Source organism: Falco naumanni, chromosome 8, assembly GCF_017639655.2.
Source record: "Falco naumanni isolate bFalNau1 chromosome 8, bFalNau1.pat, whole genome shotgun sequence".
NCBI lineage: Eukaryota > Metazoa > Chordata > Aves > Falconiformes > Falconidae > Falco > Falco naumanni.
In genome coordinates, this window is record NC_054061.1 from 53,982,805 (window position 1) to 54,004,131 (window position 21,327).

Below are 21,327 nucleotides of genomic sequence, written 5' to 3' on the forward strand. Positions count from 1 at the left end.
GCTTCGTACCCTGAGCTCATGGGCAGTGTGACCAAGTGCTGTTGAACAGCTGCTGCTTTTCACCCTTGAGGGAACTATCTGGTAGAGATGAGGGAAGTAATTCTCATGTACAAAGAGCTTTAAAATATTTCTGGACAGTACTGTGACACCAGGGTGAATGAAACCTATGTTTAAGTTACCCAATCCAAGTGCCCAGTCATTAAACCCATTTTAGTCTTGACATAGCAACTGCTGTGGGCTCGGTGGAGCTGTGACTGACTTAAATGTGTGTAAGCAAAGAGGGAATTAGGATCATTGTTAACCACAGGAAATCTGCTTTTATGGTGATGAAAACAAGAATCAATCACAAGGAGCTAATGAATTAGCCTGCAGTATCTGCTATGTTCATTTCACAGTAAATGCAACAGTCCAAGTCCATTAAGAAGCCCTTTGCAGCAGGGTCCTCTGCGAAGAGGGTATCTGTAACATGCAGCGCACACGCTGCCAGCCCTCTTTGCCTTTATCTGAAGTGTTTCAAGAGTGTGTGTGAAATACAACTTCTGATCCCAGTGCACCAAAGTCAAGGAAGGGCTTCTGGCGTTTGTAGCTGGGCTTTGTCTTAGAGGTCAAAGTGGCTGTTAATTAAGGTTGGCTTTACTGGCAATCTGCAGTCTGGGAGGGACAGCTAATGGACAGGCTCAGCTCCATGCAAAGGACCTGGATGCCCGTGCGAAGAGGGAATAAGCTGTTGCATCATGCTGGCACAGCATCACATCTGCAGCCATGTGGGTCAGGCTGACTGGTCGGCGGCATTCTCATTAGGCGGCTTTCATGGTCCCTCCGTAGCGAGGACAGAGCTGCTTTCCTCCTGCCCCGCTCGGCAGCTGGTTGCTTTTCCATGGGTTTCTGCCTGACTGCCTTTGTTACATAAAGCGCTGCTAAGTGAGAAGCTGTTCAAACCGATTCTGCTACATGTTACTACACGTTACTGCATTTTCCATTGCCTGTCTGGTTGGTTTTGCTGTCAAGGAAAAGCAGTGAGTTATTAGGGCTAACCAACATTTTAAAAAAAATTCTTGAAGGAAAGTGCAGACATGGGAGAAAATAACTATCTGGCAGCTTTTAGGAAGACAGTACTTAGCTGCTAGGGAAGATATCTCTGGGGAAAAAAGAAGTTTGATCTTTAAATTGACTTATGAAAATGAAGGAGCAAATACCCTTCCTCTGAAAGGAGTCACAGGTGGAGGGGGACCCACTTCAGGAAACCTGTATTTTCAATACTACATTTCAGTAGGTGCTAGTGTCCCATGGACTGAAACAGAACTTCACCATTTGCTTACACATTATCCTAAATACAAACGGGATTGAAATGGAGATACTGCCCCAAACCTATGATTAGACAAAATGGATAAGCTTCTGTATTTTATATTGCAGTTATTGCTTCATATATGTTTAAGGCTGTGCCAGCTCAGAGTTTATTTTTCAATTGCATGTCATGCAAAATTTGATTCAACAAATGATTCATGAATTTAAAGTCTTTTATTTATAAATTTAATATAGATTAATAACTAAAGGTTCTGTTACGAGGTATGACATGACAGTTGATTGAAAAACATTAGGTTACATAGTTAAGTGAAGTACAAACTGGCATTTGAATAAATTCTGTCTCTGTAGCTGTGATATTTTATTGTAAGCAAGTTTTTGTCTTGATTCATCACCCCACTGGTAGGCCAGGAGAGCGAAAAGATGAGAAGTGGTAGGGTTTGTATGTGCAGTATTTTTTTAGTCATAAGCGATGTGATAGGATGGAGAAACAGCGTGTCTCTAAGATGCACATGGTATGACAGACTGTTGTGTGGACCCCCGCCAGGCCAAGGGCTGTGTGTACTCAAGGGCTACCAAGAACACCTGTGGCTAGGTTGAGGTTAAGGCTGGGGTTGAGCTGGATGGTACCAACTGTTACGTGCTCTCAGGAGTGTCTCAGTCTAGCCAGAGGTGTCATGGGAAAGTTGACCATGGTTTTCAGCATTAATTGTTGGGTTTGGATCCTGCAGCTTTAGGAGCCTGGTTTAAGCATCTCTCAGAAGCAGGAATTTATGTTGGGCAATTGCTTTCCTTTTGTCTGCAAGCAGAGCACGAAGGGCAGAATTGCCTCTAAGGACAGGTTGAAGCTGTGGGGGAAGGACTAACACAGGCAAGCAGAATAAGTAACAGGATGCTCAACAGACGTCATGCAGCCCATGCTGTTCACGCTTTTGACTTCTCTGTGTCCTTTACCTGTTAGGGGAAGCAAGGCTTGTGAGGAGGAGGTATCAGAAAGAGGGAGGCAAAGGAAGGATGCATGAAAAAGAGAGGGCAGTGATGGAAGCAAAAGGGGAAGGGTGGAGACAGTGTAACGGGAGGAGCAAGAATGAAACATTGTTATCGAGAGCTGGGAGGAGGCTTTTGGGGCAAAGAGCCAAGCAGTGGCAAGGGGGATTTTGAGAACTGGAATTACAAAAAGTGGTTGGTTACCTTGTAACAGTCAAGGCAACACCACAAGCACTGTTTTTACCTATATCAATCTATCTTTGCCTTTTTCTGACACCCTTAACTCTTAATTTTCATTCAGAAAATCAACTTCTGAGTGTGACAAAACCTCATCTTTGCATTTAACTTGGGGGTGGCCATGAATCCTGAGTCTCTTGCAGTCTTACAAGACTTATTGCTTGTGGTGGCCACAGGAGCTGCCTCCATCTCTTGTTGGCACGTGAGGGAGGGTTTGTAGGAAAAACGGTATCTTTAGGTAGACCATAGGGTTAATTATAATTTGTGTTTTGACTGGTGTGTGCACCAGCACTGCTCTGATAAGAGCAGATACTATTCCCTGAAAACTTGCCTTCTGTTACAACCTTAGCTCGTTGTGGCTATAATGCTACGGGTACTACTTTATGTGGTAACGCAAAACTGCAGTTTAGCTTCCTGCAGGAAGTGGAATGAAAGACGAAATTAAAACGGAAATGGAGAATAAACCCACCTCTTCACCTACATGTTTTAAACAGTAACAAACCTATTGTAGCCACACCAGTGGCTCAGTACTGTCAGACACTGGCACTCCAGAAGCAACAGGCTGAACGAGTGGTGAGACAGGACTATTCCTTTCCATGTGCAGTAGCCAGGGCAGAGGTGGTGGTTTATTATGGGGTTGTACAAAAGTTTGCATTGGAGCTGTTACTAGTAACTATACCACATCAATGTACAAGGTTTGGGGCTAACAAACACCTTTTTTGAATTTTTCTTTCTTAGTCTTTTGTTCTTACTGGCCTGTAAACCAGAAACCAAGGATCTCCTAAGAAAGCCCAAGAACACATTTGTCTAGTAGCTTCAAAGTGTTCTGTGCAGAATTAGTTGTTTTGAAAAGCAAGCCTGGGAGGATTTCAATTATCTACATCTTCCAGCTTGATTTCCGTGACATGCTGGCACAGAGTGAAATGGAAATAGGAGATTCCTTTCTAGGTATTGCTCATATCTATTATTTAGTTGAAGAGAGTCAGCTTGGAATTCACAAAAGAGAGATCATGCCTGAAAATATGTGTCTGACAGGTTTAAAACTAATAAGCTGAGGTAGGGGAAAGAGAGGATGTAATTTCCCTGGATTTTGAAGGCTTGTTTATATAACCATGCTGCACAGAAGCCCATGTGGTGTTAATTGCTGGGTTAGTGGGTGCATGAGAGCTGGCTGTGGTACTCGGTGTGAAGGGATGCCTTCGCATGGATGCTGGGAAAGGGCAATGTCACCTGTATGGGCCTGTTTTATTTGTAGCCTGGGAGAAAGGACAGGTAAGTCCTGTAAAGATGTTGAAATCTGCTGTGGATACAAAGCAGGGGCACTGCTGCTGTAAAGCAAAAAGCGCAGCTGAAAAGGCTTTGGAGGGGCTGGCTGCATGAGGGAGGTACATCAGCTCTTGCATGCTTGTCTTCGGGCGGGGGTCGGGGGGGGGGGGGGGGGGGGAGACTACAAACAAAACCAGGCCCCCTCTGCATCCCACATCTTTCTAACCTGCCTTGAAATCCTTTGCACCTTGTTACCCACAGAAGCTGCTAACTCAGCCTGCAGCTTTTCCTAACTCCTCCCCATCCTTCAACCTCTCAATTATCAGTAACCATAGAGATACAGATGGTGACTCCAGCCTCAGCCTTCCTCACCGTGTAGCTCTAGTGAAAAAGCTAGTATGCTATATTGCATGTGTTTTTTCAGAATTAATTAATGCTCTTCTGTTGTCATGTGTGCTCCCCCTACAAGGAAGGAAAAAAAAATAAATAACAAGGCTGTCCCTCAAATGGCTGGTAAAATAGGATAGTCTGATGTTTATTACTACTGCAGAACAACAGGCAATATTTACAAAGTCAAGTGAAGGATCCATCTCTTCTCAACCTCTCCAGCAGACAAACGTCCCCAGCACAGTTATAACTGGTAAGACAGTAGTGAATAAAATTAAAATCTCTTGTTCCAGGGCTGTTTTTACCAGAGTGGTGCAGTTTCTGTTCAGTAGACTTACTCTTCTTAATCTAAATCACTGATGATGTTGAATGCTATTTTAGGCATTGCATAAAATGTTCACCCAGTCTTTGCTAAAAAAGAAGCAGGCAACCCCCAAGTCCTTTGTTAAAGGGATGTAAGATTTCAACAGTGATTTGAGTGGAAAGATCTTAGACGGAGTTCTTGGAGGGTCTTCCAGCTCGGCTTGATAACAGAGGTTGTGTGTGACCTTGAGCAAGCCCAAGCCCCTTAATCGTTCTTTTTTTCTATTATCCTGAAAATTAGTAGAATGCTACCAGTATTCCCTTTTGTATTTTGGCTCTTCTAAGTATTCTGTTCTAACAGAAGCAGTCTCCTGTTTTGCCCAGCACCTTGCAAAGAGGGATCCAGTATGCAGCTGGATTTTCTAAGCTCTCCTAAAGTGCAGAAACTGAGTGGACTATCTTCCATTTGTCAGAATTTAAGAGAAAAACTCACCTGAACATGCAAGATCTTTTGGAGTTTAGACCAGGCTTCAGTCACAGTCTCACCACCTCCTTTACTGAGACTGTAAATGTCTTTATTCCTTTTTGCGAGGTGCGGTGCTGAAAATGCATGCTATGTAGCATGAGTTCACAACTTAAAATGTTTCCAGGACCTTGACTTGTCAACTTACAAATGTTTGTGTATTTCTTTTTGCTCACAAGTGTTCTTGTTTCACTGTCTTGGGGCGCATTAATTTTATGTGATGAGTTTGCTTTGTGACTGATCCCGCTTTCCTGGCTGAGCCAGGAAAACCTGACGTTAAATCCAGGCAGAGCTGAGTGTTCTCTGTGTTCCAGCATCTACCTGAATTACGCTCTTCATCCCTGTCTCCTCCCTTTTTGTCTTGTCAGAAATGCTTTTATTGGAATATGAAAAGACATATTGCACGGCACCCAGAACAAACTTGATTACTAAGATTATGTCTTATTTGCAGTATCTGGTGATGAAACCATTTGCCATGGGCTGTTCTGGCAGATTGGGTCCCTGTAAATGCTTGTATTGTTAGGGTGAGGGTGATTTGGGTGGCTGGTTTGAGATTCAGCTATGGGCTCTAGCACATAGGGGACAGCCTGGCAATATGATCAATCCCTTGTGAACCACATACGGTCTGTCAGGAACATCTGAGAGCAACTGCAGGACAGTTTTCAGGACTTCTTGCCCCCTCTACCATCCCAACCCCATGGTGGTGTTTCTGGGACCTCCCAGAGCTTCTGTTTGCTTTGGGGAAAGAGTGGCTGGTGGAGGGGAGCTGTAGAGGGGAAGTGAGGGAGGGATGGTAGCAATGCTGTGAATAAGCACCAACTGTTAAATGGTGGAGGTGAGGAAGACGAGGGCAGGATTAGAGTTTCCTTGGTTTCTGCAGAGGATGAGCTCTGCAGTGGGAGGTTTGGCAGCAGCAGGCACCCCTTCCGATGAGTCACAGGAGGCTTTCTCAGAGGAAAGGTCTAAGAATTGTGATAGTGCTGCTCTTGCTTGTTTTTTCCATTCCTTCTGAAGGCCTTTTTGCTGCCATGCAGCACCTCTTCCACCGTTATCTTTGTCCCATACAAGCTGTCTATGGGGGCTCCATTACTTCGTTTCCTCATCCTCCTCACTGCTGTGGTGATTTAGAGAGTGAGGGGAAAACTGGCAGGTCAGTACAGATGCTTTTAAGGCACTAGGATCTGTTTATAGCAGTGAGGGTGGAACTTCTGGTTGATGCAAAGTTTGATGGATGTGTGAAAAGTCATGTTGTCATAGTTGTGGAGGAAGGCAGGAAGGAATTGATTCCCTTTGCAGCCCTCTACCCCCGGAGTTTTGGTAGAGAAGCTCTGGAAATCCATTGGAGATTTATTACTCCTTCCCGTAAGCTCCTTATCCCTCTCAAAGGTAGATGGGGTTTGTTGGGCCTCTCCCAACCTTTATGTTGGGGAGATGTGTCCTTTTCTTGTTGACATCCTGCCCTCTCAAGGGTTCTGCTGTCACAGGGACTGAGAAACGCCAGCTTGCTGTTGGGAAGTGGATCTGTTCGGCTTGTGTGTCGTGACTGCGGAGACTCAGTCCTTCAGAGTGTGGTTGGGTTCGCTGGTTTCTGTTGACTGCTCCTTTGCTGCTTGCGCTGTTCCGTTACAGACTTACAGAGCTCAATACAAACCAGTTCATCTTTCAACTGTTTCTCTCACTCTGTCGTTTTAAAAAATGACTTCATGTTCCTCTATCCCTTCTCTGCTGCCCCTCCCCAGTCGTGCTGTGTCTCCTCCCAAAACACTGGGTGATTTCCCAATTTGCAGGTCCCTTGTCCTGCTCAGGTTAATGTTGTTGTGGGGAAAGCCTTGGAACAGGGAGGCGAGATCAAGGCAGACTTGGTGGCTGCACGGGGGCAGTAAAACCAGACTCCTCACAGCAACTCGCTTGTGAGCTGAACCGTGCAGTGAGCCTTGTTCCTTTGTTGTGTTAGTCCTGAAGGGTCCCCGCTTGTCCCTGCAGGCCTGCAGCACTTCTGCATTTTCCATGGTTTTATTTTCCGTTGGTGTGAATAAGCAAATGCAAGGCTCAAATGACAGCATAGACGAGTTGGTTCCAACATGTGAACAGAAGTGCTAGATAGAAAAAATAAAGGGGGAGAGTGAATCGCCCTGCTAATCCGTAATGCAGAAAATGCTAAATCCCTCAAGACCTCCTTTTCAGCATGTACCGTCCGTAAAACCTGTTTAGGATTTGGATCGGCATCACAGTGGAAACCGGGTGCGCTGCTGTCTCTGTGCAGTGCGTGCCTGTGTGTGTTTGGCAGCAGCACAAAAGAAACCAGTTGATGATATTCATAGGATTAAAGGCCTGATTCCTGGGGACACACTTGGTTGGATGCAATTAAAATGCCTGTCAGGCATTTGTTACCAGCAACCCCTTGACAAACTGCTTCAGCAGCCGCGAGGTGCAGCATCCTATTGTAAGTGGGTGATGGCGGAGCCGGCTGGTTTGTCATCATTCTCGAAATTTCTGTGGCCAGTGAACTCCCTCTTCCTCTCCCACTCACCCTCTTTTCCTTTTCACCACTGCGGGGACTTCTTCTAATTTGCAGTTTTCCTTTTCCTGACCTACACATGGTAGATACAAGCTGGTGGCTTGCAGACTGCGTCTGTCTGGAGATAGGCAGCGAGCCGATGGATAACAACACTCCGGGAGAATGATTGTGCAGCAGTTATTTAAGGATAGGCTTTTGTGGTATGGCAGCGTATGAGCTGGTAATAATTTTCTTTTTAAAATGTCAGCTTTCTTTGCTTCTTGAGGATTTGAAAGAGTTACACCTTTATGCTGTAGCTGTTTGGATTTAGTCTGCTGTAAATTAAATTCTGTAGCGGTGCACACTGGATGAATTAAAATGTATAGGTAATAAACTTCTGTGGTTTTGTTTATAAATATATTTGATGCATACATAATATATATCATATGCACTCACACCTTCATATACACATACTTGTATGGATATGTTTATGCATCTATGTCTCTGTGTAATAGAAAAAAACCTGCTTTTCTCATAGCTGAAAACTCTTTTTCAGCAAAAATTAAGTATTTTCAGTTCCCCCACCCCCCAACACTTTTTTGTTTTATATTAACAGATTCTCCGGTATATAGTCTTGAACGTGACGCACTGATTGGAATCTGCTTATTCACAGATTGAAAAGGTAGGACACCTCTGTATTTGGACATGATTTTGAGAATGTGGGAATGAATGTGATACAGGGTGTGGACTGTTGTTTGGGTTTTGTTTCTTTTGATTTTACTTAAACAATAGTAGTTATTCTTTATTTTGTCAAACTCTGTTGTGTTGCAGCTTTGCATATATTTTTAAATTGTTTTGGCAGGTACTGTGAAGTAATTTTTGATGTGCATGCATATGCTGCAGCTATTTAATTAGAAAATAATCCTTCCAGCTGCAGCTACCAAAGAGCGAGAGACAAACCTGGGTGCTTGTCTATTGTCTTGGGTTAGTACAACAAGGGTGCAAAACTGGCTTCTGTCATATCAGACGTGGGGTTGTCTGAACATTGATTTTAGCATCAGCAAGAACAGGGTTAAACTCATTGCCTTGCTCAGAGCAGGTACAGTCTATCAGGGCACAAAGCATAGTGGTGGTTTCATGCTGTATTGCTTTCATGGAGGAGGGAAACTTCTTTTAACTTGTTCGCTGCTGCTGAGAGCTGCATGTCTCTCGGCTCAGGGGTTTTATGCCCAGTGTTTCAGTAGCCTGGCAGGGTGGGGCGGTGCTGGATAAGCATCTGTCTGATGGCTTTTTGACATATTGCTGGTGCTTCGGAAATAATTTCTGCATACCAAAATGAAGCAAACTGTGGGTTTTTGACAGTGTCATTGCTAGTTCCCAAGAGAAGTAGTTTATTATCCTGTTCCCCCTAATACCTCTTTGCTTTGGTTGCTTTAACCCCTTGATGCTGTAAAGGAAACGGTGAGATAAAACCCTGCAGAATAAAAAATGTTAAGCAACTTCATATTAAACTTTCAGATGTGTCAGTTGGGTAAGGAATGCAGATCTCATTGATTTGCAGTGGGGACTGCCTCCTTAAAAAAAACCAACGAGGTAGATAAAAAAAGTCTAAGCAGGATTGAAAGTCTGCTCCCTCCACCTTGATGGACAGAGGGAAAGGTGTATCCATCTTGCATTAAGTTCTGAGGTGCCAGTTCTTGCCCAATGCCATCCAAACCAGACTATATCCTGTGTTGCTCTTCCCAGGTGTCCTCCAGGTGATTATACTTAGCTTTGCATTTAGACCTGGAGGGAATATGTGTTTGTAGGGCAGCAATCAAAACCTGTGTATGTTTTTACTCTGAAGTTTCAGGGTGCCTTTTGAAAACCAGAATAAAAGAGGTGAGAAATTATTCAGGAAAGGCAGTTATGCTTCTAGCCTAGGTAAACAAGGAGTAGTGGTAACTGTGAGAAAGCTTGGTCTCCTGAAATGGCCAGGCTAGGTCCACAGACAGGCAGGAATCCCAAGCCAGAATGTCAGCGCTGGCAAAGATGTGAGCCATTGCTAGCAGCAATGCATCCCTCTGAAATGTGATGAATAATCAGTTTCATTGCAGTAAATTGCTAGGACTGATTGATACACGCTGTTTCCTGGGGGAAAACATTTGTGAATTTTTCAAGATATTCTCTCTCCTGTTTTTCTTACGTATACAGTTCTATTGCTCGTTTTCCTCTTCTATACATCTTTCTGTTCTCTTGGCCCTTGTGTATTTTCTGTCTTTGGCAGAAGGCATCTTACCTAACAGTTTTTCCTGGCTAAATAAAATTATTCAAAGGAATGCTGTACTAGTTAGTCTTTCTTAGTTGCTTTTAATACTATTTCCTTCTGGTTTAAATTATCACTAGACTTACTGAAAGAGAAAACCTGAAGTAAATAGTGTATAAAGTATTTTAATTCTTGAAAAATGCACTCAGCAGTCTGTTTTTAGCAACGAAGCAAGTCCTTTGTCTTCCCTCTACTTTTAATTTCACTTCTGTTATCCAAGGGCAACAAGCTGAACTGCAGTCTCATTCTGATTTCATTAATGTTTTGCAAACTGTCTCAAGGACTAACGCTGCTTGCTGGGCTTGATGTCAGAATCCAAGGTTCTGCTGCAGCATTGGAGAAGGGGAAAGGAAGGGTCTCTCACAAATAGAAGTGATGACATTGTTAGCAGATGAGTAGAAATGCCTAGTTTTTACAGTATCAGTGTACAATGAGTCAAATTTGTTGACAGTGTGATCCCCTCAGATGAAAGGTTTTCATCTCCTATGGAAATGTCTCTTATCTCCTGTGCACAGCATCTTATCAGTCCTTTATGGTCTCCTAAAAACAGAGAAAGGCTGTCAGCTGTTTGTTAATAAATCAAAGTTGGTGAGGAGACTCTGGGGTTTTTTTTTGTGTGGGTTTGGGGTTTTTTGTTGTTGGGTTTTTTTTCTGTAAACAATACATGCACATTTCTTACACCTCTGTTTTATTTGTCATTTTAACTTCCTCCTCGGATCTGTTTTTTTAAGATTCACATCACAAATAGTTCCTTCTGGTGGCCAAGAAGAAAATGAGATGTTATGCTGGCAAAAATGGAAATTATTTCAAATAATATAATTTTCTTGAAGTAGAGGTCAGGGGCACTTATGCTGTAAGAAGAGAGTTAATTCTAGATTGACAAGACTTAAATATACTATGGCCACAGGGGTAGCATAAGATGGCTTGGAATATCAAAAGCAAAACATTTTCTTAGCTGATGCAAAAAGGCAACAGAAGCCAGAGCGTGCCGTGTCAGTGAGGTGTGTTGGATGGCAGTCTGTGGACTCTAGGGCATGCACCCAGAATGACGTGATGTTTGGCACTTGCCTTCACTTAAACAAATGACATGGTGACCAAATGCGCCAAAGGCATTCAGAAGCAAAGTGTGGTGTCAGTTCATCCCCAGGGCTCTCTTGTGGGGAGCAGTGTCAGGAGCAAGCTTGGACCCCTGCGTCTGCCTCTGTCCTGAGCTGAGCTAGTCATCTCTTTTTTAACCCCAGTTGTAGATGGCCCTCTCTTGACGTGTGTGATGGAGGTAAGGAAAAGGTTTGCTTTGTGACTCTTCTGGGTCTCAGTATCCTCAGTTTGTTTGCTAGGGTTAGGGTTAGATCACCAGTATTAATGTTGTTTTTTCCTATGATTACATGAAACAAGTATTTTTTTGAGCATCTCCATTAAGGGTGCTGACTTCCCTGTTGATTTGTGCCTTGTGCTCACTGAAGAATTCTCAGTGAAATTTTTCCTGCAGTTTTACGGATTAGAAAGGCTGTCTTCTAGGCAAATTTTTCAGCAGCAAATAAGGGTCCTATTTTATGGCTTTCCTTTTGGTTGAGACATGAGGGGGGGTCACTTGCACGGTCTGTCTTTTCTACTTGTATGTCTGTTTTCATGTGACTTGCAGGAAGACAGTTATCTCTACTTCTGTACCAAAGCAGGCTGACATTGGTCATTGGGCTCAAATTACTAGCTGGGGAGAATGAAAGCCACGTAAAACTGGTTTTCTATGGAAGACTGGAGCCAATACATTGTAGTCCTGGTGAAAGTTGTTTTCACACGGGTTTACGTTTTGTGTCCTCTCCTCCCCTACCACATTTTCTATTCCCTTTGCAGTAGAGTAACCCCATTTCTCTATGGCCTTATGCTGTCACTTGGCCAGGGTATGGCATTGAGCTAGAGCTGCTTTTGGGGTGCTGGCTGGCCATCATGTGCTGTAGAGGACTGAAGGCAGTGAGTTGATTGACATGGATGATGTGCAGCTGTAGCTCGTTCCCACAAAGTGGTTAAATAGCCCTGAGGATGGTGGGAGAGGGGGTTGGATGGAGGAGGAGCAGTGTGGTCTGGCCTCTGGAGGAAGGAGATACAGCACAGACAGTAGAATCTGACCAATGGGTAAAACCTTGTTACAGTCTACTAGGTCGTTTGTGTGTGCTGCAAGGATGTGCATGTACTGCTTGCCTGGAAGATCAGAGGCAGCAAGTGGTGAGGTTATGTCACTGTTTTCCTCATTTGAGGGAAGGAGGACTCATTTCAGTTCTGCCTTTCATTCTAGGAAGAAAACACATTTCTGTCCTTCACTGTCTGTCAAGCTATGTTTAAATATTCAGTGTTAGGGACAGTTAGACAGCAGAAATTTAGTTTAGTAACTTTAGGAAGGACCCTGTATAACCTGTCAAGAAAATAACCATCAAAGTGCAGAAATCCAATGGAGTATGAGCTGGACCAGGAGATCAACAGGCGTGGCCTCACCTGGAGGAAGAAGTGATCAGAGGCAGGCCTGTGGTTCCTGTGAGGAACTATGAGCTGCCAGGTTTGTTTCTGAAAGTTTGTGTACTCCTTCTCTTCCTTGGTTTTTTATTTTTTGTCTGTAAATCAGACAAAGAAATGCCAATGTGTTCCTCAGTAGGGGTCATCGTCAACTTGGCAAAATGATTGAGGTTCTTGGTTAGAAGAAGCTGTGTATGTGCAAAATTTGATGATGAGGCTTGGTATATGGGGGCTTTTGTCTTGGCTGCAGTAACAGAGGTGGTTGTGGTATTACTGTAGTAGGAGTACCAACAAAAATGTTAAAAAACATTTAGTAAAAGACTTGATTTCTCCCACCTTCACCCATCAACTCTTTATTCTTGTGGAGCTGTTTGCTGTATATTGTGATCATACAGGTCTGCAATAACTTTTAACACGACAATGAATAAATGGCAATCAATTCACCTGTCCCATTTTATACAAAAGGTGGTTATTTCCTGATGGACATTTAACGCTGACATACCAAAAGCTGGAAAAGGCAGAAGAGACTCTGCTGCCAGTAGCATGCTTGGTAGAAACCTCTACAGCAGCAGTGCTGCTGACTCATGCTTTACAAACCTGGAACATTCCCTGAAAGGCTGGAAGTGCAGATTAACTTCCTTTCCCTGTCTTGGTCAGGGGACAATTCATTGTGTTCTTTGCCACCAAGTGAAGCCTCTAGATAGTTATGCACGGCTGCGTTTGGACTGATGTTTTATGGAGTGCATTAGCATGGAGCTTGCGAGAAATCATGGGCAATTTATTTTAATACATTGGGTGTCAGTCGGCGCTACATCACAGAAGCTTTTTACATTTGTTTTCTGAGTCATCCTGGTTCTTGCGATAAGGTGATTTTTCAGTAAGTGTGGTTAGTAAATTGGGTTCGCTGCTTCTTTTTCTTACTTGGTGTGTATATTTGCTCTTGAAAATGCAAATGTACACTTTAATTGGCTAGAAGGAAATGAGTCACACTTAAGAAAGTGCCTTTCTTTAGCCTTTTCATCATCAAGGGTGAGAGGTTCATGACTGCTGGAGACAGGAATAGAGAGCAGTGGGGGAGAGATGATAGATCTGTGTATTTAAATGTCAGTATAAAACTCCCCATATTGTCTAGTTGCCTGTGCCTCTGGTTCCTAAGTCGCTTCCATCTGCATGCCCGAAGGGACCTGAGCACTGTGTGGCTCAGCATTGTGTAGCATTTAATACTGAGAAACTTCATCTTGTGGTGGAATCCGTGGCCCCGCATTCGGCTGTGGAGAGAAGGGTCCATGTGATGGCTCTGGGAGCTTGGCATGCAGGCACATCCTCAAACACTCATTTCGCGTGTTTGAGCTACAGATACAGAAACAAACACACAACACATCTCTGTGAAAAGTTCCTTGGCAAATCCCGGCTGACTTCATGTGCATGGCAGCACAGTCTACTGCGTAGGTAATAGAGCAGAGAAGGAATCGTGTTAAACTCGCATCTCATTTTTACGCTGGGGAAAGCACCTAGTTCTCCTCTGTGGTGAGGAGCACTGTTCACATACGTTGTGTATCATTATGCTGTCGGGGCACTACTGTTCAGCATGCTGTCAGGCCCCATGTGTGCTTCTGGCAGCAATGGACATCAGTGACTGTGACTCTTGCAACTGTATTTTACATCCTCTGTGTGCACTGGGAAGAGTGTTAGGGTTTTATTGGTAATTCTGTAGTGATAATTTCCAAGATAAGAAGTCAACAGAGATGATTTGGATTTCACAGGGGTTAGAATCCTCTCTTTCCAGTGTGGGTTTTCCAAATTCCCCTACTATTTTTTAAGAGATTTGAGACTGAGGTATTGTGGAGAAAGGGCAGCAGGTGTGGAAAACACAGGGCTGTCATGATCTGGAGATTGATCAGGTTCTGCCTTTGGACAGTGTAGCCCTGGAAACCAGGCTGCCCTGTCCGGGACTCAGCACCTTTCTTCCCTTGTATCCAGCCCTGAGCACACAGGGAGCAATCTCACTGACAGCTCCAGCTTGCTTTTGTTTCTGTCTGAAAGCAGAGGCATAAAACCTCAGTCTGCATCATCCACCTGAAGCTGCCTCTGACTGGGGTCAGAGAAGGGACAAACCCAGTAACATTTAATAATTTCAGACAGAACTATCTGCCTTAAGATTTCCACAGTCGCAGCAGTTTGAAATCCCTTCAAGGGTGGATTTCCTTGCATCAATCCAAAACCCTTCTCAGCACTTCTTAATGTGATTGTGGTGACCTGGCTGATGGAGTGGCGTTAGGTTCCTCAGTGTTGACTTAATGCAGTATAAATCAAGTTTATAAGAATTCAAGATGGCTGATACCTGTATTGAGAACTTGATGTTAAATCAGGACTTTGTTAGTGCTGCAGTTCAAGAGTATGCCAGCAAGTCTGTGTTGCCAGGCCTCACCCTAGTGCTACAATGGGGTCTAGTCCTGGCCAGTCATGGAGGTGCTCAGCTGTCCGGTGAGGACAGATCCCCAGCCCAATGACATACTGCTCTGGTGACTTCCCTATGCTCCCGACAAAGTCAAGCATAGTCTGAGTTGATTTTGTGTCTTTCTGAAGTTTAGAGGATGTTTGAAACACATCTTCGTTTTTAAGTGAAGCAAAGTGCAGCTGAATGTGCTGTGCAGTGGGTCCTCGTAAAGTGCTCTGCTAAAGCCAGCGTGCAGCTCCTACACCGTGTGCTCTGAACCTCTAAAGGACAAGACAAGAGTTGAGTAATCTTTCCTTGGGTTTAGCAACATGACGGTAAAACTAAAGGAACATTAGATGCCAAAAAATGAGTCAAGATTGATCTGATAATATTTTTTTTCATAGTCAAGATAAGATAGAAGTGAAAGCAACAAATGGGGATGCTCAGTAATGTGCTGAATGCCCTCAGAGAAGATAGAAGTCTGAAACATAAAGCTCTGTGATCCCCCCCTCACCCCGTATTCCTATATGTATACCAAAGGGGCCTCCTGTCTCTTTTCAAAACCCACTGGGATCTGCAGAGGTTTGTGCTCTCGGCGCCTGGTGCTGTGGGCTCCCTGTACTCAGAGCTGCTGCCCCCCTGAACAAGAGCTCGGTTTCTCCTTGGATGGATGTGCGGTGCCTAGGAGAACTGAATCCTCTTCCTTGGAAAGTTGCCACAAAGTACTGCTGCAATACAACTAAGCATATTAATAATCATTAAACTAAGAATCGCTGCTATTATTTGTAGTGATGGTGTTACGTAATGAATGATAAGGGCAGCCATGAGACATGGACAGAACTGCTAACTACAGCAACCTTTCCTGCAAAATACGCAAAATGCCCTTGAGTATTTAAATGAATGTGCTTATTCTAAGGTTTATGGTATTTAGTGTCCATTAGTAAAAATCTCTTTCAGCGAGCACTTGTGGAAGTAATTATGAGAAGGTAAATTCAAGCCTGATGTATACAACTACTAAAAGTAGTTTTACATTTGTAAAGTTAGCCAGTGTGTGTAAAAACTTTAAATACTAATGTGTGTGATGGACAGGAAACTCGAGCACTTTAGTGATTAATTATAGAGCAGAAGGGATGGAAACAGTGCTCCGTGATACAAGTAACGCATCCACGTGGCTTGCAGTTTGCAAATCAAGAATAGCTCCCTTGAAAGAACTCACTAAAGAATATTTGAATTAAAAATAAGCAACAAAAAAAGAGTTCTCTGTGGCTGTATCATACACAAAAGGAAATTAAGACTGTCATTCTGAACTGTTGCACATCTCACTGGTCCCTGTTCAGTCTGCTCTGTGCCCTTACTGTTGTGTTTGCCAAGAGGGGTGTGTGTGGAAGAGCAGGGTAGTTAGAGATTTTGATCTTCATAAACCTTTTAGTATGATGTGGCTGTACAGCCCTGAGTACAGTGGGACTGGCTAGGAAGGATTCTTGGGGGGTTTTGAGCAAGCATATTGTTGTTGTGATGGAATCCTGTTATTTTCTGTGTTCTTGTCCTGTAACTGTTTCACCTCAGAGTGATCTTTACAGATCTAGCAATGCTTAGAGCCTACCTTTTTTGTGTGCTGCCATTCCTCATTTACGTGTTTTGCAGGAAACACAATATGTTTGATTTTATTTAGAATATCAAATGCAGGGAACAACGGCAGAAGGGTGCATGAAGTGTAATGAGTCCTGCTCCTGGGGTTTGTGCTTGACAGCCAGACGGCCCAGGTGCAGGTCAAGGTCCTCCAGGCAGAAGGCCCTGCACAGCTGTATTGCTGTGGTTTGACTGTGTGAGGTGTGTACATGGATGCCTTTGGGTAGGAGGTTCTGCAGGTGTCCAAGAGGTGCCTCCCGATTCTGCTGTCTCTGTGCTGGTGATGTTGTTCTTCACGGCTTGTGAAGGCCACCGTTACTGCTGCTAGCTGTGTCACTCCAGCACAGGGGGAAGCGAGGCAATTGAACCTTTTGCAAAGATCGTGCAGCACTCCTGAGCATCCTGAGCAAGACCTGGGCCTGGGGAACTCTTCTTGTGACATCAGTTTGAGAGATGTAGCAGCAAGACTGTCTGTCTTGTCCTTTTTTTTTTTTTTTTTTTCTCCCCCTTTTTCTTTCATTTTTTCCTCTTCCAGTTGTAAGGTGATCTGTGTGTGTGTAGAAATCCCTCCACCTTCTGCTGCTTATGTTTAAAACAGGACTCACAGAGGCTTAGGGCTATTGTGATGTCCTTTATAGGCAACTTGGCAGATGATTGTGGTTCTGTTTCACAGACATCTGAAGTGCTGGAGCCGCCTCAGTTACCTTTTGGATTGTGATTTGAGATCACCACAACTGTGCTACAAAATCCTTTTTGGTGGTGTGAACCCAGACTTATTTTTTGTTCTTCATCTGTTGAAAGTTAATCTGTGCCCAGCAGGGCAAACAAAAATATTCAGCTGTGGTGTCAGGTTTGCAAAATAATAGTGATTTTTTTCCCCTAAAATACCAACCTGTAATGAAAAAAATGGAGAAAAGCAGTGAGACAAGGAGGGAGATATAATCAAATCATTGCATCTGTGTCCACATGTTCACTTAGATTTTGTTAGTGTTTACATTTACATTTTTCAGAGTGCTTTTTATTGTGAGGAACCCTTGTAATAACACTGTCTTGACCCATAAAATCCTTTCTGCAGTATCCAAATGGGCAGGAGAAATACCAAAGCAAACTCTTCTTCCTAGTATCAGTGGAGGAGTGTTGGAGTTAGAAGTATTTTTATGAGGTCTGTTGGAATAAAGTACTGTGGAAAATCTAATTCCTGGAACAAATCAGCTTTGTTCTGTAACCAAATATGAGTTTGGCCTGTGTATATGTGTGTATAATCATGTATAATACAGAAACATAGACTTTAAATTCATAATATTAGGGAGAAAAAAGGAGCATACCTTCTTTCACTCACCCAGAATTTAACTCAGTTTATAAAACCCCGGTGTTTGGGTTGTATTTTTTTTTTAAGCTTTTTACATCAGTCAAAGAGGAGATGCTTGTTTCTGTTGACAGGCAAAAAGGTTATTTAGGTGTTCTGAAGTACTGTTACTAAAGTAATGTTGATGAAATTATTAAAAAAAACCCCAGTCCTACTGGGTGTAACCTAGCATCTGTGGAATTGACTGTTGACCTGAAAAGCCTTAGGCTAGGCTTGGGGTGAAGGGTAGTCCCAGATGTAAGCATCTCCTTTCCACCTGTAGTTCTGTTTGTGTAGTTTACTAAATGTAATGAGAGGCCCAAATTGCTCACGTGCATTCTGCCAAAAAAGCATTACCACCTTTGGATTCAATTCATGTTATGGTACTAACATACTTCCTTGCAGTTATGTTTCCTTTCTTCTTAATACGAGGGAAAGAAAGAGTTGTATAATAAACTATGTCATGGGGAAAAAAAAGTCATATGTTATGACAGAGCTTAAAAAGGCTTTTGAGGATTTACAGCCATGAGTGTTTATGAGAACTGAACCCAGAGCATTTTCATTTCCCAGCAATGCTGCTTGCAGAGGTCGCCAGAAGACAGGTGTGTACGGAGATGCAGCAGCGCAGGGTGCCGTGCAGGTGGGAAGCAGGGGCACTCAGCCCCGGCAAGAAGCTGTAGTCGCTGGCGGTGCCTGATGTGCTGACTGGCCGGGCTGCGGCTGAGGGACCAGCTTGCAGCCGAATGACGGTGGCACTGTCTCTGCGCAGGTTTGCTGTAGGAAGGTTAAGCCTATGGATTGAAGTAATCCTTGCGTTATTAAAAGCCCCAGTCTTGCAGTGTCTCTGGGGGAAGGGCCTGTCAGACTTCATAGAAACTTGCTGAGATGGTCTGTCTTGCCAGCCCCCTGATGCTTCCCCTCCAGTTTTTCCACTTGTTTCTGGCTGCTGGTTTCTCAGACTCATCAGTACCTTTTGAATTTAATAAAGTGCTCCCCATAGCAGAAATTGGTCTTGGATCCGAGGCCCTTGGCTGCTTAGTAGAATTAAGTCTTTTATCAATCCATATCGTTCAGTGCAGCCTGCCCGCTCTGGCCACCCTGGCTGGCACTGGTGGCTTTCTGTTTCTTTTGATCTGTATCTGTCACTGATTCTGTTTGTACAGAAAGTCTGCTTGGGGATGGCCTGCATCTCTGAAATGAAATGGGAAACACTTGTGCAGCCCTCTGCTGTCCATGGCAGTTTGTCTCTGCCGAGTCTCAGAAATGCAGTGAAATACTGGACTTGCCAGGCTGGTGGCTGCGTTTCCAGTACAGTGCTCCTCTGCCTCTTCCGGACCTGTGCCGCTTTGTCCCGGGACCTGGAGCACGTGTTTGCAAGGCACAGAGGCATAGCTTATCGCTGCTGGGCAGGAGCATCTGTCCCAGGCTCTGCTGACTTTGCATTTGATGGAGAGAATGGACAAATTTGTAAATGAGAGCGTGGAAGGAAAAACCGTGACCTGTGCACCTGTTTCAGGTTAGAGGGCTTCATGCAAGGAGAGCCAGTCTTTGAATCAGCACGGCTAGTGCTGGGGTGGGCGTTAGGAAGACTACTTATCTGTTTAAATAGACTTGATGGCTATTGTGTGGCTGCCATCTGTCCCCTTTCACACAGGAGAACTTTTATTATTATCTTTAACCATATCTTACTAGGTCTCTAAACTGCTGGTCAGTCTGCATTCATTGTTGGATAAAGGAGCTGCCACTCTTCTTAACAGAAAATAGTCTTACTACAATAGTGGTAAATGAGCCTCCCCTCCTCCCTTTTTGGCATGGGTGCCTTTCTGCACAAGAAATGTGATTGATAGCAGGGACCTTACTGCAGCATTTATCATCCTGATTAATCACTGCGCTTTAAAAGAGCCTTGGCTTTAAACAGAAGAGAGTAGCCATGCAAACAATAGCTGGAGCATTAACCATTGAAAGCCAAAATACACTTTATGATTTAATATAATAGGAGGGAGATAAATGAAACGTTTGGAGAAGAACATTGGACATGGAAGATGCTTCAGGGAACTGTAAAAATTTTGCTAGCAAGAGTTGAGAGGTTTGAAGGAGTTCTCAAGTGGGCTAACAGTAATAAAAACGCAATGGTAAATGTGTCACATTTTAGTCATTGTGCCAGTTTGTATCCAAGTCGGTCTGCTTACCTGCTGTTGGGAGATGGTACTTATTTGTGAGCTGGTGGCTAGTTCTGCTGTCTGCGTGGCAGCGTTGAGCAGACTGAAGGTCTTTGCATCTCTGGACCAAGTCCAAAGCTAGTTATGTGCAGCAGCTGCAGAAGGTCTGCAGCAATGCATGTGCGTGGGAGTAGGAGTCAGTCTGCAGTTCATGTTTCATTGATCTGTTCCATCCAGGTGTTCTCGACATCAATGATGAAGACTTTTTAAAGAGTTGCAAACCTAGAAGTGCCCAAGTGAAATTATTCATTTAGACAAACTGTCCATGCCATGAGAATTTTAGCAAGTACAAGAAAGCAGGAATATTCTGGAAGATTTCTGGAGGTGTGTGTCATCCCCAGGCAGAGGTTAAGCCTGTGCAAGTTCAGACTCCCACTGTTGCTGCTGGAGGCGTCCTCCTACTGTTGTGCTCCTGAGAGCTGCAGGGTTAGCCCTCAGGTTTTGCGAAGACTAAAGACTGTCAAATTGTCCTTGGGTGCTTAACACAGCCTGTCACTTGTCAATTTCTGGCTGAGTTAAAAATTAAATGGTGTCTTACTTCACTTTATACAAAGTCCTGTACAGCTTTCTGTGCTGATAGGTTTATGGGCAGGGGTGAAATGTGGCAACGTGCTCAGAACCTTGCTTCCTTCACCGAAGGTGGAAGTTGGGAGCTGATTGATGTGCGAGTGGGTTAATAAAAAATTGAATTTTGAGGTCTTTGCTGTTACATATTGATCTCTTTTTGCTGGTTTCCAGTCTTTGTCCCATAGATATCTGTTCAGCTTCTACAAAATGTTTGAAGTACCCCCAAAAGCACTGTATAAATCCATTCTTAATATATCCTAAAGGAGATACTGCTGTGGAGTGCGGTGCTTGGGCTGTTGAGTCAGTGATGGTGGCAATCAGCATATCAGCAAGCTGAACAGTGTGACCAAGAAAGTATTTCCTTTTGGTACTCCTGGTCACGGCTACAGCATGTTGGCATCCCTTGCGGGAAGGTGGCTGCTGGAGGGGCAGTGTCTATCTTCAGAACTTAAGCAGGGGGACTGTCTTGGAAAAAAAAAACAGCCAGCCAACCAAAATCAAAGGTGGTGAAGGAAGGAGGGGAGGAAAAAGATCCTTTTCTGTATTGAATTCCTGTTGAGACTGGTCAGTAGTGTGGCTTTGGTATTGTCCTGCTCTAGCAAGTCACAATTTGCAGAAAATCAACTTTCATCCCTCCTGCCCTAACCACCGTGAACATCATTTGCATTTAGGACAGGAGGAGGAAGGACTGTGGGGCTGCTGCAGTCACATTTAAACAAGACTAAAGAGCATCTACAAACCAGTCGGACCATTGTAAAAGAAAACGCAAGTAACTGTAGTTGGTTAGGCACACTGAATAAAACAGCTTGAGGAACTGA

General features: G+C 43.8%; 1 protein-coding gene and 1 long non-coding RNA gene across 44 annotated transcripts in view; one reads left to right on the forward strand and one right to left on the reverse strand.

The window, feature by feature from the left end:
* MAP2 (microtubule associated protein 2) overlaps positions 1-21,327 on the forward strand; it is a 235,905-nt gene that overhangs the window by 88,469 nt on the left and 126,109 nt on the right. For 36 of the 43 annotated variants that reach the window (XM_040603928.1, XM_040603949.1, XM_040603951.1 and 33 more), the window contains one exon: positions 8,119-8,184. The exons of 2 other annotated variants lie outside the window; for them this stretch is intronic. The gene's annotated coding sequence lies outside the window, so the exon portion shown is untranslated. 5 more of the 43 variants (XM_040603929.1, XM_040603940.1, XM_040603930.1 and 2 more) reach the window with 3 other exon arrangements.
* LOC121092643 lies at positions 16,386-20,407 on the reverse strand. Its single transcript, XR_005829354.1, has 2 exons — positions 19,913-20,407; positions 16,386-17,270 (listed from the first exon to the last, which is right to left on the reverse strand). It is a non-coding gene; the product is annotated as an uncharacterized LOC121092643 (long non-coding RNA).